Source organism: Chrysochloris asiatica, unplaced genomic scaffold (assembly GCF_000296735.1).
Source record: "Chrysochloris asiatica unplaced genomic scaffold, ChrAsi1.0 scaffold00389, whole genome shotgun sequence".
NCBI classification, from domain to species: Eukaryota; Metazoa; Chordata; class Mammalia; order Afrosoricida; family Chrysochloridae; genus Chrysochloris; species Chrysochloris asiatica.
In genome coordinates this window covers 1,707,598-1,717,125 of record NW_006408907.1, presented here as the reverse complement: position 1 = coordinate 1,717,125, position 9,528 = coordinate 1,707,598, and the positions used below count along the sequence as shown (strand labels likewise).

The window sequence follows — 9,528 nt, the reverse complement described above, 5'->3', positions numbered from 1 at the left end:
AAGGAGAATTGTTAATTTACATTTCAGGAACAGGGGACCCTAGGACCAACTAGAGAGAAACATGAGCAGAATGTGGGACCCTATCCAGAGAAGCAGCAATACCAGAGATGGAGGCAGAGATGAGGATATGGAGAGATAGAGCAACCGAAGAAATGGAAAGAGAAAGGTTGTGTACCGGTGGCCAGGAGGCAGGCTTATAGAATGTGCCCTTGGGTTGTTTAAATGCTTATATATTCCTGAGTGATTTCATGTACATTAAAAAAAAAAAAAGAGGGCATAGAAGCAAATACTATTGAATGATGGATGATACATGGAGGGGATTGTAATCATTGCAATGAAACAAAATACAATAGGATAAATACAAAACCAATATTCTCTCATGTAAACTCACAATAAAAGCTTTTAAAATATATACACATAGAGAGATATCACGGTTTGGCTATGGCTTGAAATGGTTTTGAATGCTTTCTTCAATTTGTTGAAGATAACATTTTTCTCTCTCTTTTTTTTTAAAGAAGAAAACCATTGTATGTTTAAGTCACTTCCTGGATGTCGGTCTTCTCTTTGTCACCCACTCACCAAATCCCCCAGTCTGCAATGAAAGCCATGTCAAATTGATCACTGGATTGACTGCTTTGTCTTATTATTTTAAAGGGAAAAAAAAAAAAAGATTCAAGTTGAACACTATAAAATGTTTGCTTTTTGTTAAACAAAAACAAGTTGAATAGTAATCAAGACTGCAGAAAGGTTTTTATTAAAAGTTATTTCTTCTTTCCCTACCTACACTTTGAAAAGTAATTATTGTCCTCTAATATGAGCTTTTATTATCTATATACACAAATTTTCATGCCATTTTTAAAAATCATGACTTTTAAAGTTACACTGATGAGAAGCAGGTAGGAGATAAAGATGAATTCTGAATTGTTACTAAAAGTATTCACATTGTTATCTTGGTAGGTGGAAGGTGTGGGGAACAGGATTGCCTGGCCTTGTTTGGGGGGGGGGGGTGTAGGATTTCTTTTTATTCATCACTTGTTATATTGGAAATGGGATCCTTTACCCTTCTGCAGTCTTGAAGAAGTTTATTTTTTTTTTAAGGTGTGTGGTGGAGGGAACAGTGCCCGCCAAAACTGAAATCATTCTTGATTTCAGATCTCATTCTCTAATGGTTCACTCATGTACTTAAAATATATGTTTATCTGTTCTGTTTCATGGAAAAACTTTCACCAAGTATATTTCCCTTCCTACTCCTACCCCTGGAAGAAAAAACTGGTGGTTAAAAAAAAACCTAGAATTTAAGTGGCAAGATAAATCTGTATATCACGGTGAATTTCTTTTCAAACTGACAATGTTGACTAAGTTTTAAGCAAATAAAGTACTAATTAATGTGAAGCTAAAAAAAAAAAAAAAAAAAAGGAAAAAAAAAGTTTTAGGCTGAGCTTCGAGCCACAAATGTACCCCTGTCTTCACTTCTTCATCAGAGGTGAATCTTCATCTTCAAAGGGCTGCTTTCAGGGAACCAAACAGAGTTTAGGACTCTAGGGAGGATGCTTTAACACCTCAAAACGAAGTTTTTGCAGACTGTGTGTGGGTGGGAATGCATTGTCATGCAAAATAACATTACCCTTGGATAGCAGTCTTCTGTGTTTAATCCAAAATTTAGTCTTCAGTTCTTCGAGAACCTCACTGTAACGAGCACTATTGAGAACATTTTCCTGATAGTATTCTAATAGTGGCCACTGAGAATCCCAGAAAACTGTAAGCATCAATTTTCCAGCTGATGGTTGACTTTTGAACTTTTTCTTGGTCATCAATTGAGGATGTCTCCATTCCATAATCTGCCGTTTCCTCTTAGGCTCGTAGTGATGAATCTATGGTTCTCACCAGTAATGATTTTTTTTTTTTTAAGAAAACCTTTATTTTCCTTTGAGTATCAGTCCAAATGTTGTTTGCAGATGTATAAACACATCTGTTTATGCTCTTCTGTGTGTGAGTTGCTTCAGTACCCATCTCACACAAACTTTTTGAAACTCGATTCTGTCAGGGGTTATTCACAGGCAAAGCCATGGCTGATTAGCAAAGACATGCCGCATAATCCACTGTCATTCATCTAATCGACAGAATCATTTCTTAATGTTGTCATCAGCCTTAGATGGGCATTTTAATGTAACCAGAGCACAGATAATTTTCAACTCACCCCTATACATATATGAATTCTAGAATGGCACTGTAGGATAAGCGCTGGACTGCTAACTGCAAGGTTGATGGTTCAAACCCACTGGCCACTACTTGTAAACCCTATACAGGGTCGCTATGTGTCAGAACTGACTCGACAGCGCTTAATAACACCATATGTGTGTGTGTCCTGGTATGGTTCTATAGGATAAGCCTACCAGCCGTTCCTCGGAAACTCAAACAGGGTCACTATGAGCTGGAACCGATTCATCAGCACTTAACAACAACATGTAAATAAGCTTCACTGGTTTTGCTTCTCTAAAGAACCCAGCCTAAAACACTATTCTTTGTTCAAAAGCAAGCTTCACAGTCTCCTCTGACAGCCATTTTAGTCTTGTCTTTCTTTCATGTCTTTTAAATGCCCTTTGCTTTCTTCATGTATGGTGTTCTTGATATCATCTCACTACTCATCTCATCTTCAGTCATTAGTGTCTAATGCATTAAATCTGTTCTTGAGATGGTCTCTAAATTCAGTTGGGAGATACTCAAGGTCATATTTTGGCTCTTGTGGACTTGTTTTAATTTTTTTTTCAGCTTTTAATTTCCACAGTGGGCCCCTGGCCTTGTTTTGGCTAAGGATATTGAGTTTAAACAATGTTTCCACATATGTAATCATTTTGATTTCTGTGTATTCCATCTGGTGTGACCCAGGTGTACAGTTACAATTTATGTTGCTGAAAAATATATATATTTGCAATGAATAAGTCATTGGTCTTGCAGAATTCTGTCATGGGATCTTCAGTGTCATTTCTATTACTAAGCCATATTTTCCATGTATCAATGTTCCCTTTTTGTTTCTATTATTCACAGTCCAATCACCAGTAATTAGCAGTATCTCTTGATTGCATGTTTGATCATACTCAGACTGCAGAAGTTGGTAGAATTCTTCAATGTCTTCCTTTTTGGCTTTAGTGGTTGGTGCGTAAATTTGAATAATAGCTGTATTAACTGATCTTCCTTATAGGCATATATATGTTACCCTACACAGACAGTACTATACTTCAAGATAAAACTAAAAGTGCTCTTATTGACAATGAATGTTATGCTATGCCTCTTGAATTTTGTAATTTCCAATATAGTAAATCATGATTGTCTAATTCAAAATGACCAGTACCAGTCCATTTCAACTCACTAATGCCTAGACCATAATCTGTATGTGTTCCATTTCATTTCTGATGAATTCCAATTTATCTAGATTCATATTTTGTACATTCCATGTTCTTTATTAATGAATGTTTGCGGTTGTCTTTGTTATTTTGAGTCATGCACCATCAGCAAATGAAGATCCTGAAAGCTTTGCTCCATCCATATTATTAAAGTCAACTATACTTTGAGGAGGCAGCTCTTTGTCTGTCTTATTTTGAGTGCCTTCCAACCTAAGGAGCTCATCTTACAGTGCTATATCAGACAATGTTCTGCTGCTATTCATAAGGTTTTTACTTGCTAATTTTTCAAAAGTAGGTCACCTCTCTTTTGTTTTAGTCTGTGTTAGTCTGGAAGCTCTAGTGAAACCTGCCCATCATGGATGACCCTACTGGTATTTGAAATAGCATAGTTTCCAGCATCACAGCAACACGCAAGTCAGAAAAGTACAACTAACTGGTAGAATAGTAAAAAATCCAACCCCCAAATGTACATTATTAATACAATCTTTGGACGTGGAATCTCAAGAGTTTGTTAAATTTGTTGTATTTTGTTGTTGTTGGGTTTTTTTTTTGTTTTGTTTTGTTTTCCTTACCTATCACCATGACGTAGACAGGCAAATTACCTTGAAACACTATTTCTCTGCCAGTATCTTAATATTTTTCTATATTCTTTGTTCCATAAGTACATAGTTGTTTGTTTCAGTTTAATGCTGTGTTATTGAGTCCTATTCCTCACTTTACTGTTCATTACTTCACCAAGGTCCAAGGTCTTTTCATTTGTCTCCTAGCCCCAGGCTCCCAGTTTGCAGAAGCAGTAACCTGCCTCTCCAAAATAATCAGGACTTTAGTATCTAGTATCAGCCTAACATTCTAATTCGTGATTCATCTTTATCTTTAGTCCCTGGTATATCTTTTTTTTTTTTTTTCTTCCCTTCATTTTCTTGGCTGTACATTTATTCATTTAAAATATATATTTTTAATTAGTATTCAGCATATTTGGTATTCTGAAGTAGTATTTTGGTGTTCCACAGGAGAATATTCCTTTGTTCTTGTCACCACAGTGAGACAGGAGTCTGTCACCAGGAGACAGTAGTCTGACAGAATGTGTTTACTTTCCCTTTATTTCCTATCCAAAGAAATGTGAGGACACACTCAAATACTGTAAATGCTGCTTCTATCCCTTTGCTAAAAGAGGATTTCTTATCACGTCTGAGCAGCTATGAATCCACAAACTTTCATGACTCACTTTGTCTTTAGGTCAGACTCCGAGATTTATCCACAATCTACAGATGTTCTTTTGACCAACCAAGTAACTATTTGTGGAGAAAATGTTCAGACTTCCTTTATAACTTTTTGGGGGAAAAAAAAATCTGAGCTCTTGGGGTAGTCTACCATAACCGTCTTACCTCAAAGAGAGTCATTTGTCTCTCTATTCACTATAGAAACATAGCAAACAAGCCAGATCACAGCATCATTTTGAGCAAGTACTTACATAAACAACAATGTCAAGTCATTTCCAACTCATAGAGACCCTATGTGGCATTTCTGAAGCTTTAAATATTTATGGGAGTCTTATGGATTTTGGTTTCCTTTGCCTACTATTGTAAAATAGACACTTAAGTGGGATAGAAAGGAATATCGGGAAACATGATTACAGAAAGCTTGTAAGTCTGTCTTCAGCCTATAACTGATTGGAATAACTAAAAGGGGTTCTAGAACTTGCCAAGTGAAATAGACTTCTTGTGGATCCTTTGTAGTGTATAGGACCTTAGGTGGAAGCCTAAGCCCCATCCAGAACCTTTGGAGGTGGGACATTCCCACTTGAAAGGACATGCAGACCAGCCCAGAGGAGCTAGAGGAACAGAAACAGAAGACCAGAAAGAAAAAAGCAAAACCAGCAGACTGGCTATTACAATTACAAGCAAGCTGTTCCCCTGGGAACCATCAAGGCAAGTCTTCAGGACAAACCCTTTCCAAAAGTGAAATTCAAAGGGAACACACGAGCCGGCATGTAAGCTCACTGATGACTGAGATGGTCTACTTATGAGTGAAAGTGGGAGAAAGGCAGTAATGAAGACATGGGCTGAGTTCAACCATGTTCCATAGACTCCAGTCGACTTTGAAATAAGAAGGAGAAAAGGAAAGGCTGGTTGGTCCGAAGTTTGGGAAGACTTGGGAACTCCTGAGCCCATGGACACTGACCTAGTCGTGGTGGGCTAGAGCTAAGAGTGAAGCATCCGGCTAATATGAAGTGGTGGGGAGGCACACAAGAATGCCCAAACTTGCATATAGTACCCATTTGACCTAGCTTGGATGGCTCAATTATCAGAAGTCGAATAGAGGAAGATGAAGAAGTTTGATTCAAAAAAGAAGTGTAAACTGCTACAATTTGATGAACTTGACCTTTACTTATAGATGTAGTAACCGAGAGGGAAGGAGTCTTCACATCAATGATCAAGTCTATCCCCTCAATACACAAGGTTGATAGGGATGGGCAACTTAGACATTGGCTACCTGAAAGTGGGGAGGCATATAAAGCATGAAGTGGCTGACTTACAAGTTTTCAAAAGGGAGTTTAGTTTCAGAACAAATGGGGAAAGGTAGAATCCCCACTGAATAGTTTTAATCTTGTCTAGATGGGTCTTGTGAAAAGAGATGGGGATGGGATTCTTTTGATTCAATAGTTAGTAATTGTTATCATGACTAATTGCGATTGTCACAACTGTAAAAGGGGGGAGTAGTTCATCTTACATTCCAGGAACGGAGGATCCTAGGACCATCAAGAGGGAAGAGCATGAGTGGAACATGGGCTTCTAACCAGAGAAGCAACCCTACCAGAGATGGCGGCAGAGGTAATGGCATGGAGAAATTGAGCAGCTGAAGGCTGTAGACTCATGAAAGAGAAAGGCTGTATGCTGGCGGCCAGGAAGGTGGCTTGCAAAATGTGCCCTTTGGTTGTTTAAACTATTATATATTCCTTCGTGTTTTTGTGTACATAAAAAAAAAAAACTAGGGAGGAATAGAGTCAAATACTGTTAACTGATGGCGCACAGAGGGGATTATAATCATTGCAATAAAACAAAATACAATTGGTTGAGTGCAAAACCAATGATCTCCCATGTAAATTATCACTCAATTAACAACAAAAGCTATATATATATATACACACACATGTTTGGGGGAGCAGAAAACCTCATCTTTCTCCCATGTAACAGCTGGTGAGTTCAAACTGCTGCCCTTGTGGTTAGCAGCCTAACGTATAACACACTACGCTCCCAGAGTTCATTAAGAAACTACCTTTTTTGTTGTTTTTAAGTGTCCTTGAGTCAATTCTGACACAGAGCAACCCTGTATAGGGTTTCCAAGGAATGACTGGTGGGTTTAAACCACTGACTTTAGGGAAGTAGCAGTCCACTACTTGTCCTACATGGGCACAGCAGGAGCCTAGAATAGTGCTAAATAATACAGTAAGAGCAAAGATTCTATAACCACTGTTCTCAAGAAGCTTAGAATTTTGTTCCAAACCACTGTGTTCATTGTTATCACATCAATTCTAAGACATGAGGATACCATGTGGGTAGAGTAGAACGACTCTGGAGGATTATCAAGGCTGTAACTTGTCAGAGTTTGTTATACAGTAGTGGCTTGCATGTTGCTATGATGCAGAAAGCTACACCAACATATTTTAAATACTAGCAGGGTATGCCCATGGTTTAAAAGTTTCAGTTGAGTTTCTAGACTAAGACAGACTAGGAAGAAGAAGCAGCAGACTACTTCTGAATGTTTGACCACTGAGAACATTATGAATACTGAAATATTGAACATTGAAACATTATGAATCGCAATTATATACTGTCAGATATAATGCTGGAAGATGGTCCCCTCAGGTTGTGAGACACTCAAAATAAGACTGGGGAAGAGCTGCCTCCTCAAAATAGAGTTCTTCATGTTGCCGTGAATGGAGGAAAGTGTTTGGTACCTTCATTTGCTGATGAGGCACAACTCAAAATGAGGAAAAATATCTGTAGGCATCCATTAATAACCTGAACATGGAATGTAAGAAGTATGAATCTAGGAAAATTGGAAGTTGTCAAAAATGAAATGGAACAAGTAAAGATTGATATTGTAGACTGGTATTGGTCATTTGAATCTGAAAATCATATGGTTTATTAAGCTGGGAATGACAAGTTGAAGAAGAAGAATATTGCATTCATCATCAAAAAGAATATTTCAAGATCTATCTTGAAGTACAATACTGTCTGTGATAGGATAATATCCATACAGCTACAAGGAAGACCAGCTAATACCACTATTACTCAAATTTATGAACCAACCACTGAAACCAATGATGATAAATGGAAATATCTACCAACTTCTTCAGTCTGAAATTGATTAAACCTGTAATCAAGATGTATTAATAATTGCTGGCGATTGGAATGCAAAGGTTGGAAACAAAGAGGAAGGATCAGTAGTTGGAAAATATGCACTCAGTGAGAGAAATTATGCTGGAGATCACATGATATAATTTTGAAAACCAGTGACATTGCAAATACCTTTTAAAAACAATACTACAGATAGTTATTGACCAGATGGCATATACAGAAATCAAATTAACTACATTTGTGGAAAAAGCCAATGGAAAAACTCCATATCATCAGCCTAAACAAGACCAGGGACAGACGGTGGAACAGACCATCAACTGCTCATAAGAAAATTCAGGCTGAAGCTGAAGAGAATTAAAACAAGTCCACAAGAGACAAAACTTGACCTTGAACACAAACCACCTGAATTTAGAAATGATCTCAAGAACAGATCTGTTGCAGTACATGCTAATTACCAAATACTAGAAGAGTTGTGGGATGACAAGACCATCATACAGGAAGAAAACAAAAAGTCACTAAGAAGACAAGAAAAAAGGAAAAGATCAAAATGGATGCCATAAGAGACTCTGAAACTTGCTCTCCAGTGTAGAGGTGCTAAAGCAAATGGATGAAATGAGGAAATGAAAGTATTGAACAGAACATTTCAAAGGGCAGCTCAAGAAGTCAAGGTCAAGTATTATGATGAAATATGCAAATACTTGGTGTTAGAAAACCAAAAGTGAAGAACACACAGCATTTCTCAAGCAGAAAGAACTAGAATAAAAAATTCAAGCCTCGATTTGAAATAATGAAGGATTCTATGGGAAAAATAATGAATGATGCAGAAAGCATCAAGAAAAGATGAAACAAATGCAGAGCATCACTGTAACAAAAATAAATGGACGGCCCACCCTCAGCTCGCACCAGACAGCTCTGCTATGGTGACCTGCAGCCACAGCATCGTGATTAGTGATGAGGAGCCTGGCTATGACCTAGATTTGTTTTGTATACCTAATCATTACGTGGAGGTTTTGGAGAAGGTGTTCATTCTAATGGACTATTTATGGACAGGACCAACCAGCTTGCTGGAGATGTGATGAAAGAGATGTGTGCTCAAGCGGGGGCTGTAAATTCTTTGCTGACCTGCTGGATGGTATCAAGGCACTGAACAGCAATAGTGATAGATCCATTCCCATGACTGTAGATTTCATCAGACTGAAGAGCGACTGTAATGACCAGTCAACTGGGGACATCAAAGTAATTGGTGGAGATGATCTCTCAACTTTGACTGGAAAGAGTGTCCTGATTGCTGAATACATGGTTGACACTGGCAAAACAATACAGACCCTGACTTCCTTGGTCAGTCAGTATAATCCAAAGATGGTCAAGGTTGCAAGCTTGCTGGTGAAAAGGACTCCTCGAAGTGTTGGCTATAGACCAGACTTTGTTAACTTTGAAATTCCAGACAAGTTTATTGTAGGATATGCCCTTGATTGTAATTAATACTTCAGGGATTTGAATCACGTATGTGTCATTAGTGAAACTGGAAAAGCAAAATACAAAGCCTAAGACGAGAGTTCAAGTTGAGTGCCATAGTCTGGAAACATCTGGAGTCCCGGTGACATCACTAGTAAAGTGATCAACTGTTCTAGCGACCATCTGCTTTAGTCGCACTTCTTGCATGCACCTTCTACAAACAGTCTCTGTTTCATATGTTAGAAATGTCCTTTGCAGTTCAGAACTCTTTATTTGCACTATAAGCCTATTGGTTCTCTGTGAATGGGTTG

General features: G+C 38.0%; 1 pseudogene; it reads left to right on the top strand.

The window, feature by feature from the left end:
* The first annotated feature begins 8,679 nt into the window (after positions 1–8,679).
* On the top strand, positions 8,680–9,310 carry LOC102839817 (annotated as a pseudogene).
* Positions 9,311–9,528: the final 218 nt, after the last annotated feature.